This window comes from Ornithodoros turicata, chromosome 7, assembly GCF_037126465.1.
Source record: "Ornithodoros turicata isolate Travis chromosome 7, ASM3712646v1, whole genome shotgun sequence".
Lineage (NCBI taxonomy): Eukaryota > Metazoa > Arthropoda > Arachnida > Ixodida > Argasidae > Ornithodoros > Ornithodoros turicata.
This window is the reverse complement of record NC_088207.1, coordinates 49,236,013-49,261,312: the sequence shown is the minus strand read 5'-3', so window position 1 is coordinate 49,261,312 and position 25,300 is coordinate 49,236,013. Positions and strand designations below refer to the sequence as shown.

The 25,300-nt window shown below is 46.2% G+C and overlaps 1 protein-coding gene across 4 annotated transcripts in view; it reads right to left on the bottom strand.

The window, feature by feature from the left end:
• LOC135401389 (uncharacterized) overlaps positions 1-25,300 on the bottom strand; it is a 51,368-nt gene that overhangs the window by 1,589 nt on the left and 24,479 nt on the right. Inside the window, exon 2 of one of the 4 annotated variants that reach the window (XM_064633778.1) lies at positions 16,400-16,452. The gene's annotated coding sequence lies outside the window, so the exon portion shown is untranslated. Of the gene's footprint in view, positions 1-7,150; positions 7,244-8,815; positions 8,837-10,367; positions 10,390-16,399; positions 16,453-25,300 lie in introns of those variants that run through there. The other 3 variants (XM_064633780.1, XM_064633781.1, XM_064633779.1) reach the window with 3 other exon arrangements.

Below are 25,300 nucleotides of genomic sequence, written 5' to 3'. Positions count from 1 at the left end.
GACAATCTCTATCCCGTTAAATACACTCAGTGTAACAACGAACGTATCCTCAGTAAAATATAGCGTTTATTTTATTTGCCCCATGAAAAGAAGGTGCCTCAAGGATTCTATACGCGAAATTTCAATCCTGTTTACGAACGCTGTGCATTTCTGCCAGTTTTTGAAGATCTGCTGAGCCTCCACAAGTTTCGATGACATGAGGAGCGGGTGACGTAATCATAAGCCCACACACTGCAATGATGTCATGTTCTGGAGAGGGCACTCGTCTCCTAGCAACGACGCCGGCGTCCGGGGAAGGTCACGTGACACTGATCCAAAGAGGGGGAAATGGGAAAGATGTCTTCCCCCTCTGTGTTTTCTCGAAGGACGGAATGGTCGGATGATATGTCACGTGGGGCTCCGCTAACGGAGTGCAAAAAGTGAGCCCCCCGGAAGACAGGAAGGGCAACAACGTTTCCAGATGAGAGCCGGGCGTTCCGTCGGAGCCTAAGATGACGTCCCAGTTCCGAAAAATAAAAATTAACGTTCTATTTCTCTAGCTTTCGCGTCACGTAGAGCCAAAACATTTTGCAGGAATGTAAAGTGAGACAAGAAGATTTCAGTAACATAACTTTGGTAGGGTTCTAAAGACACGAGATTTAGTCCGTAGTGGCACTTTAAGAACCTCGGACAACGAACTCTCTCTTCGTGCGGATCTTGACACTAAGTGTGTACAAAGTATCCTATTTTTAGTGTCAGCGGAGACAACCTTACACGCACACCCACGAAAGGAAAAAGGAAGGCCCTTGTCTCATGCGATTCTCCCCTTTCCTTCTAGGGCCCATGCAGTTATACATTCGTGAAACATTTTTGAGAGTCCGTCCAAGGTGGACACAGGGGGTCTCTGTTCTCTGACGGGGCGAAAGTAAGAAAACTGTTTCAGAGCCCCTTTAAGCAATGTCAGCGACGTGACGCGCTCTATTATAAAGTGACGCGAAACACGCTGCCTTCGCAGTCGCCTCAAAGCTCGCTTTCCCGTGACGTGCAGTTCGTGCACGACGAATTTAGAAAGAGAAACTTGTGCTCGAAATGTCACGTTTCAGCATGCTCTCTAGAAAGTCACCATGACGGTGCAAGACGTGCGGGCTTCAACGTGACAGCCATCACACTCTTTCTCCCTTTCTTTCTGGTTGCGCCAAATTGTACAAAATGTTGCCGGTATAGACGACTTTCAGTTTACAAACATGTGACGTCACAAGAAGACCGGTTCGAGGTTATATTTTGCTGTGGTGGGCAAGAAGCGGGAAAAACGCGTCGGCTGGCTGATAAAGCTGATATTGCCTATACCAGCATGCTTTGCGCGGTGGCGTTACGTAATCGATGACGCAGAGGCGCAGGTCGTCTATAAACAACCGGAGAGGAACTCATAAAGTAAGTAAATTAATTGAAGAGTTCCCATCTCTTGTGACCTCTACAAAAGTGACCTGAGTGACTCAATAAGCTTTTGAATTTTTTGGACTTTTTTCTGTTTTTGAGTTCACAAGTTGACATGGCGCTTCTAAGCTGCTGAGAGGTATACCTAGAGATGCAAAATTTCCGGAAATTTTGAATCGCTCAAAAAAAAAACGTTTTTCCTTTCTGTTTTTTTTTTCGCCTGGAAATTTTGGGCAATTTTTCCGGAGAAGTAAGCAAGAAGAAGTAAGTAACTGAGGTAACGGCTATATCACAGCAGTTTCCAGGCAGCCTCTATGTCCATATAAGTGGTGCGTATTTCTTATTTCCTACTCCTCGAAATGGAAACCTTCCGTATAGGCAACCTATATGCCCGTGTACACACCTTCTCTTTCAGTGGTCGACATAAGCGAAATAGTACTGACAAGCTGGCGCATGACTGCGAAATAAGCCCGAAACATGGAGTACAGACAACAGGAGTACACATTTGGACAAGGAGTACGGAGTCGTGTGCACTCCTTGTCTCGGGTTTATTTGGCAGCGCTGTGTCGTGTGTCCTGTTTCAGGGGGCCATATAGTTATTACGTCCATTATTCGGAAGGGAAGCAGAACCGAACTCCGTGCACTCAACTTCATCGTTATCCCATCTTCACTTGTTGGTGACGTCATATAATATACCACTGACGTGTTAGAGTGCGATGGTTCGGATTTTGGCTTCAATATTGCGTATTATGGGCGTTTTACATAATCATTCGCTGCTTTTGACATGACTGACATGATGTTCAGAATGGCTTCCCATGTCATCGTGACTTTTCCATCGTTTATTGTGGTTGTCAGAATGGCTTTTCGCAAAACGCTGGTAGTGCTGAAATTTTTACAGCATTCATGAGTAAAGGTAACCGAAGGAAAAATCTATCGGCGGCCGACTAAAATACGTCGCGCAGAGGTTTCGGGTTGACAGTGGTCTTCACGAAGACATTCTCCCGGTAGAGCGTTTTGTGCGGCGACAAGTATTTCAATCTTTGCCTCTTCTGAAACATTTGCGAGAAGTTCCTTGTGGAGGCGTGCTGGCTCAACATACGCAACAGCCATACGCATTATGTACCATAAACGAAGTTCTAGGTTCTGCGTGGTACGCGAAGGCAGCCCACTTTTTTTTGTCAACAAATTTCTGCGCTGGTTTTATAATGACACAAACTTGGGAATGACCCGCAAAATGAACAAACCCCGGAAGCCGTTCCAGACGAGCGACAAGCCTAACTCGGGTCACTCTGACATGCAGGCCAGTGGAGGACCAAACAAAACAAGAGCGAGCCATTGCTCGTCCATTGCGGTTAACCCTGAAAGCGTCTATTGTTCCGCGGGAAATGTTTATACTGAGGCACCGGAAAAAAAGATATTTCCTTCTGTATAGTGTCACCGCCGTTGACACTACACTATGCAGCGTCGAGGAAGCCGGTCAAGGATGAGGTGGTCTTGCCTTGCAGATGAGCCTCGTCACTTTATAGTCGGCGTCTCTTTGAAGGACACGTGGTTCGACACAATGGCAAGGTGTGGTGTCTTGCGGATGCGTCAGGATGCTTACAGAGGACTACATGCACGTCTCGTTTCTATGAGCGTCTCAGAAAGAGAGCTCGCCCACTCGAACTTCCCCCGACAACACCGAATGTCCTCTGGATGTACGAATAATGTCCTAACGGATTAATATACGTCCGATGGACGAATGTCCTCTGGATGTACGAATAATGTCGTAACGGATTCACACGTTCGATGGATGTCCCTCAGATATCGATCGGAGGTACGTATCCGCTAGGACATTATTTGAACATCCAGAAGACATTCCGTGTTGTTGGGGTCAATAACGCATCCGTGAAATGCAACATATTTGCAGGGCAGCCATTTCAAATTCTGCCGACTATGGCATTTCCTTCGAATTAAACTTAACTTCCGCCTTTTCTCCTCTCCCCGTGTCACTTCAGCGCTTCACCGAAACCGCGTTTTATAGAAATTCACGACCGTGGTTAATGACTTCTCCCTCTTTTCAAGAGTGCATTGAAGCTCGCACGCGCGGCCGCAGGATATCCGCTGGTCATCCACACAGCGTGTACTACGTCTGCCACGGCCGAGTAGAAATCAGGCGTTTATGAAATAAAAGGCAGCCAAATCCCAACTCACCGATTGTGGCGTCACCTACTAAACACATTCTCGAATGATAATCACTAAATCGTGACTTCACTGTCGACCTCCAATAAGACGCGATGAAGCGGAAACGATAGGCTCCGCAGGAGGCAAAGCAGAAGGAAACGTTTCCATTGCAGACGACAGGCTCGATGTCTGCAGCAGATAGACACTTTGACCCCATGCTTTTGATTGAGAGTATACAGTAAAACCACAATGGAGTTGCGTTATAACGCTCGGGCAATTTACATGTCTGCAGAATCACGTTGTTGAGAGTCCTTTTGAGAGTTTATCTTTCCGGTCAGCCATTCTTTCCTCAGCCTTTCAGTCATTCTTCAGCCGACGACAGACCATATCTTGTAGGAAGCGACAGGGCGAGCTGAAAGGGGTCGTTTAGAGCAATGCGCTTTTAAGACGATTTCCTTGTGGGTCTCGAACGATGGTCCGCTTATGTGATGGTGCTGTGCTGAACACACAGATGAGCGTTATGGAAGTCCATCGGGCCTGTCGTGTGCTATCTGCGCGTCACCGCATGCGTTACAAATAACCTTCGCATAACAGTAACACACTTTGTTGGGCTCGATTGTGCAGTCAGTTTACAAGGGAAGAAGCGCGCAGACAAGGACAGCTATAGAGAGAAGAAGATAGACGTGACAATTAAGCGCTCACTTTCAACGGGCTTACTTGAACGACACGAAGCACAGAGCTTAATTTTCTTCGCTGCCGCAGAATTTACTACACAAGGAAATATTGCGTTGAAACCCTAATGAAACACACCATTTGAGACCAGTGGAAGGTGAGCGCTTGTCTCGTCCACCATCTTCTTCTCCACTTCTTCTCTGTAGCTGTCCTCGCCCACGCCTAGTTCTTCCCTTGTATTTCGCCCAACAATTTTGCTATCCGCATCGTACACGCATCCGCTGGTCTTGCATCCGATTTGCATCGCGTGACGAAAATGCGACTCTCACCACAGTTGTGTCCGACAAGCTCGCAAAAATAACACCAAGTCAACAACAACAACAACAACAACAACAACAACAACAGATAAATTAACCAAATCAGACAAGAGTTCCAATAATTAATTTTTTGTTTTTCCAAACACGGGCTTTAGTCTTTCCTGGTGGTTCCGTTTCAGTTTCTGGACCCCACCTCTCAGTGCCATTGAAGAAAAACCATCGTACCGTGTTTGTTGCTGCAACAGGCTACGACTGAAGGGAATTTTCCATCACAGAATCATATAGCCTACCCTATAAGGAGTGTTTCATGCATTGTCAAGTCAGGACGTCCGAGAGCGTTCTTCGAATATAAAGCAATCATAGCCTTGAACATGGAGTGACGCAATCAGTAGGGAGCCATTAAAACGAAGACAAGAGGGATTCTGATCCGCCGAAAAGTTCAAGGTTGTGTGGCACGAGAAAGGTACAAGTAAAATGAGTCATTATTGCACAAGGATGTGTGTACAGGTACCGTTTCTTGAACGTCTCTTTGGAGCGTATTTCGTCTCTCCGATTTCGACTGTATACGATGTCGACCAGAACGGTAAATAATAGTAACATAAAATAGAAAAGAATAAAAGTAAAGAGAAACGTGTAACAAAAGAAGTGAGTGAGAGTGTAATTCTAGCATCTTACAGCAAGGGAAGACAGGCCGCATGGAAGCGAACCCTGTATACATCGCAGATCTTCCAATGCGTCTGTATATGGCTCTGGGAGCGTGCTGCTGCTCAAGAGGGCCACTTGCTTAGGAACAACGACCAACAGATGTCCTGACGACGAGTGGGGAAATTTTCCACTCAATTTGTGGAAAATTACTTAATGTGAAATGAAGTGGGTTGATGGATGGACGTGCGAATAATATTACATCCTCGTCCTGGTATGACGGGAAGCCCTCATGGTTAGATCGTGCCCGTGCACAAAGGCATAAACGTCGCAACATACTATAAGCCATGTTCCGCTAAAGAGTGTTAAGGGGACCAGTGTCCCTCACAAGTTCCTCGAAGGAAAGAAAGTGGTGAGGAAAGAGAGAGTTCCTGAAACAGAACTTCACCGCATTACACGTTACATGTATCATTCTGTGCAATGGTTGCAACGATTGCACAGAATACCATTTTATCACTCTCGACTTGTGGAAATCGTGGTGCGTACGCCTTTCTGTGACAACATGAGTGTCAGGAAAAGGCGTACGCCTCCAGTTTTCAACAAATCGAGAGGACGATGTCACTCGGGTAGATGGTTGGCTAGGGGAGCGTTATGTGGTGAAGCAGTACACCCAGAAAGTGGCTGCATCGATGTAAGTTCACGTTATTCCCAGAGTAACTTTGAAAACTGGGGCGAGTTTCAAGTGGCAAATTTAATTCGTCACTCATCGTCCATACGTGTAACTGTTGTTGATGTTGAAGCGTGTTGTTGAAGCGTGATGTTGAAGTGTGCTGAATCCTCAGAGCGTGTAACTTGACCCGGCTCGTGCAGACGAATATTAATGAGTGGTGAATGACCGTTGAAAACAGGCAGATTGCTCACATGGCCTTGGGATCGTGCACGTCTTCCCCATAACACTGCAAGTTTCTCTTCTCGCGCACGAAGTGATAGGCCTGTTTCCATTGCAGTTCATCGTTCATGGCTTCACCCTCCTTGGCACAAATCAGAAGGATCGTCTGCTGAGATATTCCACGTACGGCGAGGACGTGCGCACTTACACATGCAAATCATTCACGCGAGAAAATAACACATATGGATGTAAAGGTTATCTTTCGTTTCGAGACAGGGACAACAATAACGCTGTGTCATCAACGGCCTTGGATCGGCAATCATTATCCTGAACTTGCTGAACGAACCATACGTCACTCGGCATGATGGTTGGCCAGGAGCGTGCTATGCGGTGAAGCTCTGTTTAATAAGTGTAGAGGGTGCGTGAGTTCGTCGAGGAGAGCAAAGGGCTAGAGGGGTCGCTTTGCAAAAGACCCGCCTCCTGCAGGGTTTCTCGCTTTAGCGGGACGTTCGGCATATAAGAACCACCTGGTTAACGTTCGGCGTAAGAACCACCTAGTAAGCGGGAGTCGTAAGGACCACCTAGTAAACGGAAGGCGTACGCCCCGCGTTTTCCACAAATCAGGATCGAGTGATAATGATATCATTCAGCGTAATGGCTGACCTTCAGCGTGTTGTGCGGCGAAGTTCCGTTTTAGGAGCGCACAATTAAGCGCCAAAATGTATAATTTCCTCCCAACGGGTAACTTCTGTAACGCACGGGAAAAGAACAACGCTTCTCTCACGGTTCTTCGCGAAGCAAATTCCCCGAGGAATGAAAGAGGCTTGATAACAGATTTCTTTCACTCGTTCCAAGGCTAAGCAACACGCGCGATGTAATGGAAGGTTGCGAGGAGCGTAATTCACGTTCTCAGCTTCTCATCCTGTCCTTTATAGAAAGAAAGGAAAACATCCAAGGTGAAGATGAAAAGGAAAAAAAAAATGACTCGAAGGTTTGTTTTGACCTGCACGATTCCGCTATACGGAAGCATATGTTCGCAACCTAGACCGCTCACCTTTGTGTGGATGCTCGCAGTTACAAACACGAAAGGAACACTTGTCGACAAAGCGCGAAGGTAAAGAGTGAGTGATCGACAGCCTGTTTACATTGCCTGACTTCCGTGCTGCGGCAGATAAGGCTCCCGAACTTGCTATCTTTACCGCCTGTCTGGAATTTATATATATATGTGTCTCTCACCTTACTATGGTCGTCTTCAAAACGAACAAATTTCAACTTCGCTCTATTATAAGTGCTTCGTTTGTTCCTTTCCGTGCATCGATGGTGATGGTGGTGTGGTGGTGTGCGTGTGATCGTACCTCTCTGGATCGGAACCGCCTTTCCGGTTGTTTGACGTCAACTTCATCCCCTAATTTATTCAAAACTGGCATTTTTATCTTATACAGTGTGAACATTTCTTGACCCTAGGTCTCTCTATAGGAGAAAAAATATAGAGATGTGAGCCCGGGACAAGCTATAGTTAAGACCCTCATGAGTTTTTGCTAGTAGCGTGACTTTTTTACTGTTTTTGTGCTTATTAATAAATCACTTTGAACTCCCCTTTGTAACGCTGTATGCCCCGACGCCCTTTTTGTTTGGAATAGCAAGCCGACCCTCGTCTGGCTGACCTTTCCTTTCTTTTTCTTAATAAACATATTCCCCCCCCCCCCCGACGATACGTGAATCAATAAATCAACCAATAAAAAGTGGTAACATATTGAAGTTATGGTAATACTAAGTGGTAAGTAAATGACACGTTCAAAACACACTGCCAGGGCGGCAAACAGAAAGTGCAGGGTATACGCGTTCTCCCACCCGCCTTCTCCCTCCCAACTATAGTCTAGAAAATTGGAAAATCACGTCCAGCAATCACTATACTCGAACAGATTAGCCAACCGGATCGTCAGATCCTTCGCAGAAACCAGAGAGGAAAAGACACAAGAACGGGCGCACGTACTCAAGATTTTGTCGATTCTGGTATACTCTGACCTAGAAAACCCCCAAGAGAAATAAAATCATAATTTCTCCTGAAATCTATTTTTGTTCTTGGCAGATAATTCGACAGTATACAGAGAGTGCTCAATCAAAAGATACTTCGTGTTTGACTCGTCCGTACATATAATACACGCACTATCTCTGAAGTTAATCGAATACTCGCGTTCGAGGCAATGATTTCGGTTCGAAACGAATGTGTTGCGCAACTACATATTCGTGACCGTGGGAGGAACATCTGTCTGGAGTTTGAAATGATCAAAGGGGACCAATGTCCGATCAACGTGCTCTAGTTTCTGGGATATACGTGTCCTGGTAATGTCTGACACCTGTCGGGCGGCACGCCAGAATGCGGGTGTGGGCTGAAGAGTGTTCCTCGCTTTGACAAGTTTGACGATTTTCGTGATGGACGCCTTGCTGAAGTTCGCATTCAATTATGTTCCAGTGCAGCAGGATGATGCTGTAGCTTCGTGCCCATGACAGTTAGCCAAGTATGTACACTTGTATATATATGTTTGTGAGAATTTTAAACAAAACGTTTCTGTTTTACTTTTCCAGAAGGTCAGCATTTTTAACGCGTAAGACGTCACGCGAACAGGCTATCATCATAAGCGGGCTGTCCTCACTTGGCTCCTATAACTTGAGAAAGTGAGAGTGTCGTGCTGTGCAGAAAGAAGCAAGGAATCCTTACCCTACACACAGTCATGTGGCGCTGCGTGATTACAGAATCGGGACTGCTATGGTTAGCCCTGTTCTTCAGTCCATATGGTCCCGACAGACCTTGAAGAGCTATCCTATACAAACGATGCCAGTGAATTGAAATGAACCATTATTCATGCTGCATGAGCATAAAATAACCAACATGGTTCGTGGGAGTATACGAACGAAACCTTCTGCCCACAACCTGACTGTCACCGCGGAGAATCAAAACAACGGAGGACAAAGCCCAGTGCTCATATCAGCTCCTTAGCCGCGTCTCGATTGCTATCGTCGTTCTAGATGGCTACGCCCGTGACCATTCGCCGTGACAACGAAGCCAGCAGACAGGTGCTTAATTATAGTAACAGGCGCCGCCAACACCTATATACAGCCATATCTGCGGCTGTCGCACGGTGGCGTTCATTGAAGAGGAGAGACCGTCACGTTTCCCTGATGCTTTCTTTGGACAAGGCACTCGCATCAGCCCCGTTCCCATCCTTATACAGCTTAGTGCCCCGTGCGGCACCTATAACAAGACGTGCTCCGAACCGCCCACGTGCATTATTTCATCGAAAAACGATTATTTTTCCTCCCGTAAACTTTCTTATATTAAACTGACGTGAATGGAGAACGTAATTATTTCACCCAGATACTGTGTGGGTCAGGAGAGTCCAGTTTTAGACGGGTGCGTATCTTGCAAAGACGGCGATCTATAACAGGTGGTGGTGGTGGTGGTGATGGTGATGGTGATGGTGGAAGGGCTCGCCGTTGTCGGCCTCACAGAGGTGAGCAACGGCACGACTAACGCCCTGGGGAATGTGCGTTCTGGGCAGACTTCTAAGGGAACAGTGTCGACATATGTCTGAAAGCGTCCGAGGAAAACCCAGGAAAAACCCAAGACAGGCGATCTTACAAGAGCTTCGGGTTGAAGCTTATGCAACCTATCGATGCCTTCCGTGAACAAAGGTTTCAAGCTTTGTGTCTGGATGTGCATGTGGTGATAAAAATGAAGACACTGAAGCAACAACAACAACAACAACAAATACGTGAAAAGATGATGACTGAATTCAATTTTGCACTTAAGTTGTGGCTCACTACCCTAGGGCACACTGGTCAGTATGTGACATGAAATGATGAGCTCATGGGTGAATCCAAGTCATTGCTACGACATGAAGTTTCATCCATCGCGTAACGTCCATAACACGAACCCAAGGGTCACCACATGAGTCCCTTGTGACCAGGTAACGCCATTGCAGAAAGCGTAACGTGAGTTCAGTTCACCTAAAGCTCTTACAGAGGACACCGGTGTCCCTCAAAAAGTCCAAGAATGGAAACAGTGCTTGACGGTGCCGCGTGATATTAGGCCAGGGACCTAACACTTACAACGTGAACAAGGGATCAAGAAAGATATCACGATAATGACATATATATCAACGTAGGTTACACATCAAGTCGACGCATGTATCCCGAACATGATCAGAACACGAACGCCACGAAAAAGGTAATTACATTCATCCACACTCGTCTACCTTCGACTGACTCACCCTATAAAAACAATCGCCGACTGTCGAAAGGTCCGTCTATAAAGTGTACGTCAACACCATCCTTTATCACGATCAGATTCAAGAGCGGTAATACCCTGAATCACAAGCATGCTCCACGAAGACAGCGTGTACAGAGCGAACCACGCCTATAGCAAACACACACACGCCTTCAAGTGCCGCACAAAAGGCGGTTCACATGAAAGGAAACCCATCCCTGTACACAGAGATGAAAGTGAACTGTGCGCACGAGATGGAAAGCAAACGTAAGATACCGTGTGACGCGCGGAAACGAAAAAAATCCTGCTCAGGAGAGAGAGTTTCCGTCTTGACGTATTCACTCGGTTGATGCGGATGCATGGGTTACCCGCTGTGCGAGGAACACGGTCTATTTTTGTGTTACCACTCCTTGTACAGTGGTTTCCTTTGCAGTCACAAAAGGAATATGTCACATCCGCATATAGGAAGCTTGCACGGTGTCCAGCTTGGTCGAATAAGAATCAGCAGGAAGACATTGAGGCTGTCTGCAATTTTCGGCCCTTACGAGAACCCCGCGCAACATCGCTGAGGTCTTCAAGTGTTTATGAAGTTCTCGTGACGCCCAACGGTTTGCACCTGGCGCTTTACTGTTATAATTTGGTCTACGATTAACATTGGTGCTTATTTCGGTGCTTTCTTTTTCTTCTCCATTTCATACTCTTTTTGTTCTGTACGTAGCACAGCCGTCCGGGGACACCTCAACTGGGACGACACCTCTCCTTTCACCTCACATCACTCATACAATGTCTCACGTGCACCGCAGCAGTGAAACACCCCGTGTGATCGTCTGTTGTTGTTGTTGTTGTTGTTGTTGCTGCTGTTGCTGGATGTCAGTCAGACGACATACATTTTCCGTAAGACACACGACCCGGGTTCGGATGATCCAGGCACAGGCTATGCTGTCTGGAAGTTTACCTGGGTTTTCCTCAGATGCTTTTCGATAAATGTCCGCACATGCAGTTTCCTGTGAAGTCGGCCCAGGACGCACAATCCCTGCTACGCTAGTCGTGACGTGGCCCGCCGCAGCGTGGCCGAGTATGGCAAGCAGTTCCGTCACTACCACTACCACCACCACGACCACCACCGTGGCAAAACGCACCACAGAAGTGCTTTTCAAAGAACGACAGACGACAGTAGGTGTCGAAGGTTCATTTTTTACAAGACGACTAATCTGGCACTCGACTTTTTCATGAACGCATCAATGCATATAGAACCACAGTCTCTTTCGAGGCTCTCGAAGTCCAACAGGGCACGAACAGGACAGAGGTAAAAACTTAAAATCAATGTCTCTCAATCCAAGTTCTTCTTGCGCAATACCCCTATATATATATTGGACATCGACCCAAAAGTCAGCGGTCCATATATATCCTGAAGCTGACAAGTGACTCTGAACATAACCTCTGATCCAGAATCACATACGGTCCTCAGTCGCTGGAGTCATCGTGGAAACCAGTCACGCGCGGTCGACACAACCACAACAGGATCGGTTTACTTCCCCTATATAGTTGGGCTACCCGTGTGCAGTAGGTATCCTATATCTGTATCCTTTTACAAAAATAGCGGCCATTACCTCACATTCGTTTAGGTCTGTATCGGATATTATCGAAGCTCGGCAACACCGAAGCAACAAAATACATGGGATGGGGAGGCGAGTAGAATTCTAACACATTCGTGAGCATAGTTTCATGTGACAGCGTTTATACATCATGTTACGGAAACTGTGCCCCTATAGGAAAACCAGGTAAAACGCGAAAGAGACGCGATTGAGGTCGCATCTGAAGGTATCATCTGTTTGCGTCATATTTATTGCGGGCGATCTTCGAAGAAGATTCATAGCACGAACCTTTGTAACAACTGCCCCCCCATGTATGTGCTTGAAGTCTCAGTTATGTACTGGCACATCTAAAGTCAAACGTAAATGAAATATAAATTGCGCATAAATACAAATTCGATACTTTTTTGGCAACATGCGCCAGTTCTGCAACAGATGGCCTTCGTGAATAATGAAGTCGTAGCGTGTTTTTAGTTTTTGAACGGTTCTTGAAATTGTGTGGTTGGCGTAAAAAAAAAAAACTTAACGAATTATAATTGCTCATTCGCGTATTGCGGTTAGGCAGTAATGCTCTTAAGCTTATCTACCACGAGTGCGAGTGCCATAAATCAAGCGGGATGGCGTAAGCCTTGAGCGCAAGGTCCAAGAGAGCACGTGTCCTTGGGGAGCCTTCCTCCTAAATGTTTGGAGAGTGTCTTTGTGTAAAGTTTATATCTCGCGAGACGCGTTTATTTCCCTCACAGACGATAATCGATGCTGATGCGGCAACAGATAGGAACGATTAAGCCCACTTGTAATCCTACGTGTAAAAGTCGCTTCCAGAAACTGACACCTGTTCTGGGAAGTAAACCGAACGTGTTGATTATATGCTCCAATTACTTTGGCGAAAAGTATACTGCCAGCAGAAAACGTTCCAGATAAAAGCATGGCTGTTGTCGTAAACGTTAAACCATCGATAGAAAATGACCAAGAAGAAAGACTGAGTGCTGAGCGGTGAGCCAAAAGGCGTGGACGCAAGTGTGTTCGGCTCACCTTATGTGCCTTTCTACATTTGTTCTGCGACATTTCGTTTGTGCATCGAGCATAAATGATACGCATAAAAATATATGCTATGAAGATGGTTACTTTACTACGATGATGCTATGAAATGATAAATAACGAAGACGGTTAAGGGCATCAACTGTTTACTATACAAATTAAAAACAAGACTTTCGTATACTAGGCTGCACTTCTTCAGGTTTGATTCTGCATCGCCGGAAACTCGCACATTAATTTTCTTCACATTCTACTACGAAATGGTACTACGAAATTACTACGAAATGATACTACGACCAAACACGTCTTTGCATCACTTCTCCGTGCGTTTAACTAAACCTTATGACTGCACTTGCAAAACTAATTTCGAATTGAGCACAAGGTGCTAAAGGCCGCCACAGCTTCAGCGAATTAGATGGTTCTTTCGAAGAAGAAAGCTTGCTTAGACTTTATACGCACGACCACAGAATACAGACATACACTTGTATTCGGTTATTTCGCAACGCAGCTTGAGGGAGCCAGAGCCAAGCAGTTTTTCGTTGACTCCATTGGAGGGTGACAAGTCGCACAGCGTGTGCCCGGAGCATTCGTTTTTAGGTTGCGATATATGGGTCCAGGCAGAAAGTGGATCATTCGATTTGAAAGATACTGTCGTGATGTAACAGTGTTGTTGCAGTAACGGAGATGCACGCAGTGTGGCGTATACGAATGACGCAAGGGGGCAAGGTCAGCTGACCCGACATACCAGGCCTCGGAAACAGCAGAATACATGTGAGCTGGATTTCAAGTGGCTGTTACAGCACGCTGTAGCTGGTAATGCGCAACAGAAAATTACAAAACTATAACGGGAGATCATATCGCATGCACCGAGAGAGATAACACGAGTCTTACCCGCTAAGCGCGGAAACAGAAGACGAAACCTATTCGCACTAACGAAAGCAATAAAACGACAACAAGAATTAAATGACTTTTATCAATCAATCAACCAATCATTAAATGACGAATGATGTCACTGGGTGTATTCGAGCTTAGGCTGCGGGACCCCATGATGCCCCAGCTCATATGGACTGACGTGATTTGAGGAGTTAGAATCACACGCACACGAATGTATATAACAGGGTGAAGGCTTAGAGTTCGTTGAGTTGGCCTGCGGCTATTAGAGAAGTTACATAAGTGACGGCGAAAGAGCCCGGCGTCGCTGCGCGGGATCGCGCCAAGGTCCGAGAACACTGGACATAGTAAACGGCATGATGTCGGTGCCTTCTATAGTTGTCGCATAAGGGTGTGTCGATCGTTCGCTCATGCATCATTGGCAGGTCATGGTCAGCGGTAGCTGGGGTAGTGCAGGGTGTGCATATAGCATTGCGTTGCTGAGGACAATCCAAGCAGTCACCTGATATTCACCCTTGCACTGTTTACAAAGAAAAGGCCCAACCGGAAGTTGTCTAGGGTTCCCAGCGTCAGCGGCTACATGTGGCGCCATGCCGTGTCACTCATTTCAGTTAAACCCTTTCACTGTACACAAACAGTGAAAGGGTTTAACTCAAATGAGTGAGAGGGCGTGGCGCCACATGCAGCCGCTGACGTTGGGAACCCTAGACAACTTCCGGTTGTGCCTTTTGTTTGCAAGCAGTGAAAGGGTGTCGTCCGAGATAAATCCATAGCTACCAAGCACGCTGTTCATATACAAGGAATTCCTCAGCCCACGGAAAATATATGTTCCAGCATCCCTGATGTATACCAGCTGCCTTCGCGAAGTCATTTCTGCCATAGGCCCTGCACGATCTTCACCGAGTTCACGAGAGCTTGCGCCCCAGAAAACAGCATCTGTTCGCCTAACTGGAACGTCTTGAATGGGGTTTTTCAAACCGTGCAGACACAATGGTATCTCCGGAACCAATGCCGATCGCGGTGACCCAGCTACGTGTGGGACATGTTAATACGGTGTGGCATGTAAATACAAAGCAATGCAATGTCACGTAGTTCTCTCGCGCTTCGCGCGTGATAGCTGAAGGTGGGAAGAGTAGAAGAGCGCATCTGGCCTTCAATCGGAGACCTTACAGGTTAAGAAAAGGTCTGAGGTCGCAACTACTACGGCAGCAACAGCCAGAAGAAACGGGTTCCGCGCGCAAGTTCCCTGGAGCTTTTCGGGTGACTAAGAAAGCGAAGATGGTGTCGTGTATTCAAAACAGGCTCTCCGGAGGTCATGAGCCTTTCCTGCGCAGGTAAACCATAGCGAATTACCCGGAGAGAGAATACGAAAGAAAACGCGACTTCGTCGTCGCGCTGCACAAAGTACGAGCATAGATAGTACCCGGTTGTGGAAGAAGGGGATGAAGGACCTGCTGGAATGTTCCGAGCGAACGTATATAAGGTGTGCCCGTTGGTGGCGTTTAACGATCGGCGGTGGCGTGGTTTTTGGTGGCGTATAAGGATCTTGACGTGCAAATACAGGGGGCGCACGACAGGAACTCATTGCATCTGTAACCTAACCGATTGTAGAAGACATAGAAATGTGGATGTATAGGAATTCCAAAACGATTATACTGCTTTTTATTAACGACTCGAGGATTTCATCTGTAAGGACATGAAAGCAAGAAATAATTTATGTACCACACCAAGGGCCCCTTCGTGATCCGCATCCAACAGCTGTACTGGTATTTCTTTTTTTTCCAATACCAATGCCAGCCGTGTACTTCATTTTCTCCCCCACCAAGGAAGACAAAAGCCAGCGGAAGACCCGGAGGTGGTGGGTTCGAATCCTACCGCCGGCTGTGCTGTCTGAGGTTTTCCCTGGGTTTTCCGAAGACTTTCCAGACGAATATGTCGACGCAGTTCCTCCTGAAGCCGGCCCAGGACGCACACTAAATCTCCCCGTCCCCCACTCCTTCCTATCTTGTCCTCTCTCCCTCTGTCCACATCTGTACGCCGCTCATAGCCCCAGTTGCTTCGCGGTGTTAACACGGAATTATAAAAGACAAACAGAAATACTGGGACGCTCCTTTTCTTCCGGAAATTGCGCCTGGTCCGTACCACCCACCAGCGCGCGGACTGCATTTCCTTCCTAAACAAATCCCTTGCGAAACATCGCAGAACTTGACCACGAATTTCGTGCTGGAGCCACAATTTTATTGTGACGAGCCTGTCGACATTGCGCACACCCCTATATTAAGACAAGGACCGGTGATAGACCTCGGCCATGAGTGGCGTGGTTGGCCTCAGTCATGCTGACGCTTCGTTTCACAACAGGGTCGTTTAGAATAAACAATTGGTCTATGCATCTCGGACTGCGTGCTACTGTCATTACGCATGGAAGGATTCTGTCCGCCTGCTTGTTTTCTTTTTTTATTAGATCTGTGCGTCTGAAATAGTATGAGCACGGCATTACTGCCCTAGCGAAGAAACCCACCTGTCTCTTCAGTTACATTGCAGGGTCACGTGCAAGACCGTCCTGCGGAAGATCTGAAAAGAGACAATAAATGTACATGTAGTCGCAGAACCGGCACATTGCACAATCCAATGAAAAAAGAGAGAGAGAGAGAGAAAGAAAAGAGAGTGGATTGGAGAGAAATTGCAACTTCTAGTCGCATTGATTTCGTTTAGTGCCCATTTTGGTCCACAGGCCTATAAAAATTCACACTCCAGCACAACAATGAAATGCATTTCGTCCTCAACAGGAGCAAAAATATACTCTCTTTTCTCTCTCTCTCTCTTTAGAGTGCAGACAGCGAGGACCGCAATTCGTATTTTGCGTGTGCCCTGGATTCGAAAGGACTTCGAGAAACACCAGATGAATATGTTTGAGTCTTCCCTAAATGGAGCTTGCCTCGGCTCTATATATCTTTCTTTACCTACCAAATGTACCTTCTGATCTCTCTCTCTCTTTCACTCACTCACACACACATAAAGAGATGATGGGGCTGATGCCGGCCAGCAGGCTGGGCGCTGCCCCCGGTGCCATTTGTAGATAGTGAAAGATGATGATGGATATGAGGATTCAGGCGATCAAAGCAGGGTGGAGAGGCCTGTCGATGAGAGGAAATCCCAAAGATGACGGAGACCTTGGTGCATATGACCGCTACTGGACCATGGGCCTAGCACCTTCTCTATGGTAAAAGGGCGGTGGTCGGTTACATGCATTCCGTGCTACAAGATCTCGCGCTCCCGCTGGTATCCAGGGCGATCCATGGACCATAAGTAGGTGGTGCAGGTCAGCGCGCACATTGCATGATCCACAAAGACCCGATGGATTGATCTTCTGATCAGTTCTCACACTCTCCTTAGGGAATCGATATTCCAGATATGCCACAGTCCCGTTTCTGTCACACCAGACAGAGTAACCGTGGTTGTCGACTGGATTGCGATATCAATGCGCCAATTCACAAATCTCTCATTTATCTGCAAGATTACGTGCGTCTACTGTTCAGCAGTTTTCTCCCTATTTGGGTCCGAAATCATCGACACATACACCTGCACTGTACGGAAGAATAGTAAAATCAACTACGTATATACCACGCGCGATGGTTAAAAGTAGTTAGAAATGCGTGGGAATACTCAGCAGAGCAAGCGTTCTGTCGCTGACAGCACTTTCCGTCAAAGCCATTCTCACTTGTGCGTTTGACCGCCACTTCGCCTAAATTTTAGGCTATAGCAGCTTGATATCTCTCCCATCGCTTCTGAAGTACGTTTACTTATGTGCCCGCGCGCGCGCGGGAAGAGGCACTTTACGCGAAAACAAAACACACCATCTTCACGGTTCCTCGCACATAGGCTTTGTCCGGAATGCCCACCATGCAAAACATGTACAAAAGTAATTCATTCTTTTAAAACATATGGGGAGTGTCGTTGTTGCGTGCAAGCGAAACAAAAAGCGCGACACGTGGTATACAATTGGGCCCTTTGGCGTCTTGCCAGTGACAACTACTGATTAAAAAAAAAAAAAGATAAAGAACAAACAGTGGAGATGACACGGGACTGCTTGCTGTTGCCATTAATTGTATATGCCGGAAACCAAAATGGGTAAATCCAGCCAGAACATTGGGTTTCGCCCCGGAGAATATCAAGGTCAGCCATTGTTTGAAGCATCAGTATAGATACAGAGTCATCTGGCAGCAATGTGGCGCCGTGATGTCGACGATGCCGTTTGTTTCTTATTTGCTTCAAAATCGGTTAGGTGTCGAGGCCGTTTCAAACGCAACTTTGGAACCTATAAGCCGCAACACTGTTATGAACACCGTGTATATACTGAAGGTCTGAGAACATTCGCTTCCATGTCTTTCTCCATCTTTTTGCATATTGACCGCTGGTTAGTCAATACATTGTTTCTCCAATAGCAGTTGCCTGCTGCTGTGCGCATTTCTACTAAGTTGCAGGTATAAACGCTATGACAAAGAGAAGAGAGAGAGCTAAGCAAACAAACAAATAATAGCGATATTTCTTTTAAGCGACAAAAAGCAAAGGGAAACGAATAGCTATATTCGTTTTCCTTTGCTTTTTGTCATTTAAAAAGAAATATAGCTATTGTTTGTTTGTTTAGCTCTCTCTCTCTCTCTTTGTCACAGCGTTTATATATGCAACTTGGTAGAAATGTGCACAGCAGCAGGCAACCGCTGTTGGAGAAACAATACAGCTCTGAGATCCATCTCATCGCCGGCATCTATTGTTCACTCTTAGAAATGAAGTTCACCGCATAGCACGCTCCTAACCAACCATCATCTCGAATAATATCGTTATCTGCCCTGATTTGTTGAAAACGGGAGGCGTACGCCTTTTTTGTGACACTTATGCTCTTCACAATTGTCACAAAAAGGCGTACGCCTCCCGTTTTCAACAAATCAGGGCAGATAACGATATCGTTCGGGATGATGGTTGGCTAGCAGCGTGCTTTGCGGTGAACTTAATTTTTAAGAGTGTTGTTGTTGTTGTTGCATAGATACCAAGTCTACGACTATGACAACATCTGTTCCGTGTCCCAACAACGAAACCAATACTATACTCAGGCACGCGAACAGGGAAAAAGTCCGTCTCGAAGAAATGCCTCCGGAGGTCGCAATAAGAAGTCTTCCACCCACCGAGACAGAAACCTCCTCCATATGTAGGTTACAGGGTTAAGGGCAGACTGCTTGGACAGAATTGCTCTGGCATACCGCCATTCCCCACTATTTATATCGGATCGTCCATCCAGCTGGCCACTTGATGCACATAGGCTGCCCTCAAGTGGCACCTTGATTGCAAAACAAATCTCGTTGGCTGCTTTGTGCACTTGTTGCTGGCGGATTGAATTTGATGGGAGACGTCTACGTTGACGACAGGAAGGCGTGTTCGTAATTGCGCTTGATGCCTGCGGGGTCCATGGGATTTTTTTTTTCTTTCTTTCTTTTCAACGCGCGTGGCGTGACTCTTCACACCTCGTTGTCTTTCGTTGTTCTGTCTACGGCTGTTTTATATCTGCGCCGATGTCTCAACCACGGCTTCTTCCAAATCTCCGGCGTACACTCTTAAAAACGAACTTCACCGCATAGCACGCTCCTAGCCAACCATCATCTCGAATGATATCGCTATCTGCCCTGATTAGTTGAAAACGTGAGGCGTACGCCTTTTTGTGACACTTATGCTCTTCATAATTGTCACAGAAAAGGCGTACGCCCTCCGGTTTCGACAAATCAGGTCAGATAACGATATCATTCAAGATGATGGTTGGCTAGGAGCGTGCTATGCGGTGAAGTTCATTTTTAAGAGTGTACGCTATAGGCTTGAAAAGGGGCGTTGCCTCGGTAGTTCAATCTGATTCAACGCTCTTGGGATAATGTGCTTTATGACTGCCGCAACAAACTAACGTGAAATAGCAGGTCCTCGTACGCGCCCGATACCCAGAACAACTTTTCGATCATGAATTGGTGTGACTATACTAGTTCTGCCTGACCTGAAAGTGCCTTAAGAAATATGTTTATTGCGGATGTGCAAGCTGGCGACCAACCCTCTCCGCATATTCCCCCCTCACTCTCTTCCTTTATGTTCCTTTACAGTTCCTGCGTGAATTCCGCGGTTCTTCTTGAAAAATTCTGGAAAAAAGACGCCTCTTCAAATTCCCACGGCAGACTAATAGACCGTGTATAGACGTGCAGCACGTAGCGCCGCCATACCGGATTCGTCATGATTAGGGTTTTGCGTTTTCGGTATTAACCGAAAAACGCCGTGTTGAATGAGCGTCGTATACGGAAATTACGTTGTGATTTCTACAGGCCCATAACTGTCCTTTCCATTCAATAAATATATATCCCCCCCCCCCCCCCCCCGATAACTGTCCGGTAAACCAAGTACACGCCAGGAAAAACATCGAAAAACGCCGATTTCGTGAAATCCAATAAATATCGAAAAACACACGCTGAATCCGCCCAAAAACAAAAAACGAAAACGCGGAACCCTAGTCACGATATATAGGTTACATGAATTAAGACGCTACCGCGACGTTCGTATTCACTCGAGTACCTCGGAAAAAACGCATTCCAAACACGTAACCCTATTGTGGCGGCACTTGTAGTGCACTGCCATTTACTGCAAGGCGGACGGAAAGTGGTGCACTTCCTTTTCTTTGGGAGTGCGCAGCAACGCTGTCGGCAGTGTAATACGTAAAGAGGCCGACTGCGTTCGGTCGGGATGGGAGCGGCGTTGTCTGTCGTTCATTCTGGAGGGTTCCTCGCATTGCACTCTCGGAACAAAACTTTATCACATGAAACGCTGACGACCGACCGTTGCGCAGACTGATACCGTATAATCACCTCTGATTTGTGGAAAGTGCGGGGCATACGTCTTTTTGTCACAATTAACGTAGATGCATATACAGTCAAACTCCTTTACAACGAAGCTCAGGGGACAGCAAAAAAAATTCGCAGTAAAGGTCTTTTCGTTAAAAAGGATGTCCATTATTGGACCTATAGGCTCCAGCGGGACCGCAAAAAAAATTTGCTGTAGTGGTATTTTCGTTAAAAAGGTGTTCGCTATAAAGGAGTTTGACTGTAAGTGTCACAAAAAAGTGCACGCCTTACCGTTTTCAAGAAATCAGGGAAGAGAAAACGATATCGTACGGGATGATGGTTGGCTAAGAACGTGCTATGCGGTGAAATCCTGTTGCAGGAGGCGGGTCTTGCCCAACGATCCCTCTAGCCCTTTGCACTACCCGACGGACTCACGCACCCTCTACACATCTTGTTTCTTTTTTTTTTTTTGCTATAGTCGTGACAATGCCCACTTCTGCATGGCCAACAACGGCGGGCTGATTAAGGCATTACCTCCCCCGTTACATTTTGATATTTGGCTGTTATGAGACATCTTCGGCCGTAATGAGACTTTGGCAGTAATGAGACACTCGAGGGTTAAATGATTATCGGCCGTAATGAGATACAATCAATAACGTGGATGCTTCTTTTCTTTTTTTTTTGCCGTGATGAAACATCTTCGGTCGAAATGAGACTTCGGCCGTAATGAGATGTTACCTGCTACCTCACAACGTTCCTTGCTTCGTATTTTTACGCAGAGAATCTGAAATACAATCACAGAACCAATCTGTCTGCGTCCCAATCACTTACCCTGTCCCGGCCCAACTAAGGCTAAAGAGTATGGATGGAATTGGAAATGAAAGAAAAATATGGAGTTATTCGCGTAAGGGCGTGTTGCCTGAAGCGTACACGAGTAGCTACTTATTTGTGTGCTGATCATGGTTTCTGGCGTTACGCACGAAATAAATTATTAGATTTTCGCTCACGTTCAACGAATTATCGATAGCTATAGGGCTGTCCATATCATCTGTTCTACATGATGCCCTTCGACTAGTGGGTGTCAGATCGGGCCTTGAACGTCGGGTTGGTGGGCGGCACTTTTTCGTTTATAAAGCGAAATAGATTTGTCCCTGAATGAGTTCAGTTGAGTTGGGACCCTGAAAAGGAAGTGACTTAGATATTCAGAAGCGCCGTTGGCGTTTAAGAGCGTTGTTCTGGAACAGGGGCGCTGCTGCTGACGCACCTTAGCTGTGGATGCATGTGGCCAGAGAGAGAGAGAGGCGTACGCCATTTTGTGACCATTACCGTAAATCCAACAACTTTAAAAGAAGCGTACGCCCTCTTACTCTAAAAACAGAACTTCACCTAAACAACACTCGGAGAACAAACTGCGTAATTCAGAATTTTCTCGTCGTATTTCCTGATCCGTTGAAAATGGGAGGCGTGCGCCTCTTTGTGACACTTATGAGGTTATATTAATTGTCACAAAAAGGCGCGCGCGCCGCACTTTCCACAAATCGAGGCAGAGGATGACGTCATTTGGGATTATGGTTGCCTTTCAGCGTGCATGTGATGATGTTTTTAAGAATGTGCTCAGGGTCAGCCATTGCACATAATTGATTTGTGGAAAGCACCAATCGTACGCCTTTTTGTGACAAACTACATTATAAAAACAGAACTTCATAGTGCGCTGTCCGCCATTCATTGCCACGAATGATATAGGGATAAATCTCCAGAGTCCAAGAGATAGGGGCGAGGCTGTACAACGTTTTGTGTCAATTATCATATATGCCAATTGACACAAAAAGGCGTAGGCCCCCCTCTCTTTTCGAATCCGAAGCGATAACCCCGTCATTCGTGGCAATGGTTAGCGCGCAGCGTGCTATGCGCTGAAGTCCGTTTTTACAGAGTAACATCACTTCATAAGTGTCACAAAAGAGGTGTATGCCTCTTGTTTTCAACAATGCCACAACTCGTCCGCAAACATTTGTCCTGTCCACAGAACATGTATGGCGTGATAAGCGGGCACTGCCACATCACGTGTAATAGCGGCGACACACCCCACTAAGTCATCATCACTTATTTGTTGTTGTTGTTGTTGTAATAGCCATAAAAATACTCGTACTGGGCAACTCTACAAACGGACCACCCAAGCTAGTTGAGTGCCTTTCCCCTTTCAATCGTGACGCACTGCTCCATGCCGAAAAAAAAAAATCATATATATATATAAAAGATGCACATCCTCTTTTATGCAAAACCACGACGAGGTAAAACCTGAAGTCCCGCTTGTTTCTTAGTCATCCATATTTCCGTCCTCTCCTTCCCTCACGCATTGCGTCTAAGTTTTGTTCAGAAAGAAAGAAACAATATAAACTCGTGAGTATAAAGGCCAGGTAACAACAATGGGAGCGGAAATATTCATCGTCAGTGGCTTGTTCTTTTTTCTGGGAAAGTACAAGCAGGGAGCAGCTGGTTTCGCCTGTTCAGCAACAAGGAACGGGTATAAGAACATCGTCGTCGAAGCATCTGCAGTCTGCCAACATAAATCACTGTCGGGCATTAACTTATACACGCGGGACATGCTAGTGTATATACACGGTATGTTTTCGTGCGACAACGCGCTGCCATAATTATGCCCCGAGTAAAGTGCGTTTGCACGCAGAAATGGAAGACATAAGTGGTACCTTGTCAGGGTTTTTCCCTTTCGTACCTGATCCCCATTTCCAGTGGAAGTGAAATAAAGGCATACATATACCACACGCATACATGCAAGTGCGTACGGTTTTCCGTTTCCAACCAGATGCGGTATTAAAGCAATGGCAACAAGCGGAACCGCAACACCTATACGTCTGGTGCACAACATATTTGCGACACCTCTTTTCTCATTAATGGGTCTGGTTTTAGCAGCAGAGTTTGTACACTCTTAAAACTGAACTTCACCGCATAGCACGCTGCTAGCCAACCATCGTCTCGAATGATATCGTTATCTGCCCTGATTTGTTGAAAACGGGAGGCGTACGCCTTTTTTGTGACACTTATGCTGTTCATAATTGTCACAAAAAAGGCGTACGCCTCCCGTTTTCAACAAATCAGGGCTGATAACGATATCATTCGAGGTGATAGTTGGCTAGGAGCGTGCTATGTGGTGAAGTTCATTTTTAAGAGTGTAGCTTACAAATGTGAAAGGAACAAGGATAGAAAACTCTGACAACGACAACAACAACAACAAAAACGTGATGGTGATGACATGGAGGCGTTTTAGATAGAAATTCAAAATGTGCTGCAGAACACACATTTTTTGCGCACTCGTTGCTCGAGGACTCGGAGAAGTGGTTCGTGGGGGATGAGTTCTGAAACGTACACATCTCTCCGTTAGAGTGAAACAAGGAAGTATCTTCACGGAGGAAGAGGTTTCTTAGCATTACGACGCTGACGGCTGAACAATAGGCTGCCCTGGACAATCACTAAAAAACCTTAGTAAAATGGGACATATCTTCCGCTTTTGATGAAAAAAGAACCTGGAGGTTAATCTTGGATTCATCTTTGACGGAACTATGTCACGCAATGGAAAAGCGACTATATACTTTAACAGACGACCCGCATCAATGTGTAGCATCGCTCGTACGTCTTTTGTTTTCGTGGAAGGAAAGATTTATGGCAAAGATGACCACCCAGAGAATTGTTCTTCCTGCTCGTTGTTTATGTATAGAGACGCCGCCGTTGACGATACAACATTCACGTGAAGGTGTATAGTATCGTGCGCTTCAATATATGAGCTAAAGTCAGGCTAGTGGCAAACGGTGCAACGGGGCCAGGCATATTTTATTCGCCCGGCGACAGGTTACCGTTTGGTTTACACAAGTATAATATGCGAAACTTGAAAATTTCGCTTTTTTTTTTCTTCACCCTTTTGGCCGCAATATCACGTCCTACACTCTTGGCAATGAGCTTCACCGCATAGCACGCTCAAAGTCAATTAACCATCACCTCGAATGATATCGTTATCTGCCCGGATTTGTTGGGGCGTACGCCTTTTCTGTGACACTTATGCTGTTCATAATTGTCACAAAAAAGGCGTACGCCCCCGTTTTCAACAAATCAGGGCAGATAACGATATCATTTGAGATGATGATTGGCTAGGAGCGTGCTATGCGGTGAAGTTCATTTTTAAGAGTGTACATCGGAATATGTTTAGGATAACAGTCCCGAAAACATACACTAAAAAACAGAACTTCACCGCATAGCACGCTCCTAGCCAACCATTATCCCGAATGACATCGTTCTGCCTCCTGGTTGGCTAAAAACGGGAGGCGTATGCCTTTTTGTAACACTTACGCAGTTTTGTTAATTGTCACAAAAAGATGTACGCCCCGCGGTTTATACAAATCAGGAGCGATAGCGGTATCATTCTGCGCAACTATGCAATGGTTGGCATTAGCTCTGTTTCAAGAGTGTGATTTGTTGCACACGAGAAGCGCGCGCCACCTTGTGAAAATTATCCAGGTGCGTTAATTGTCACGCAAAGGCGTACGGCT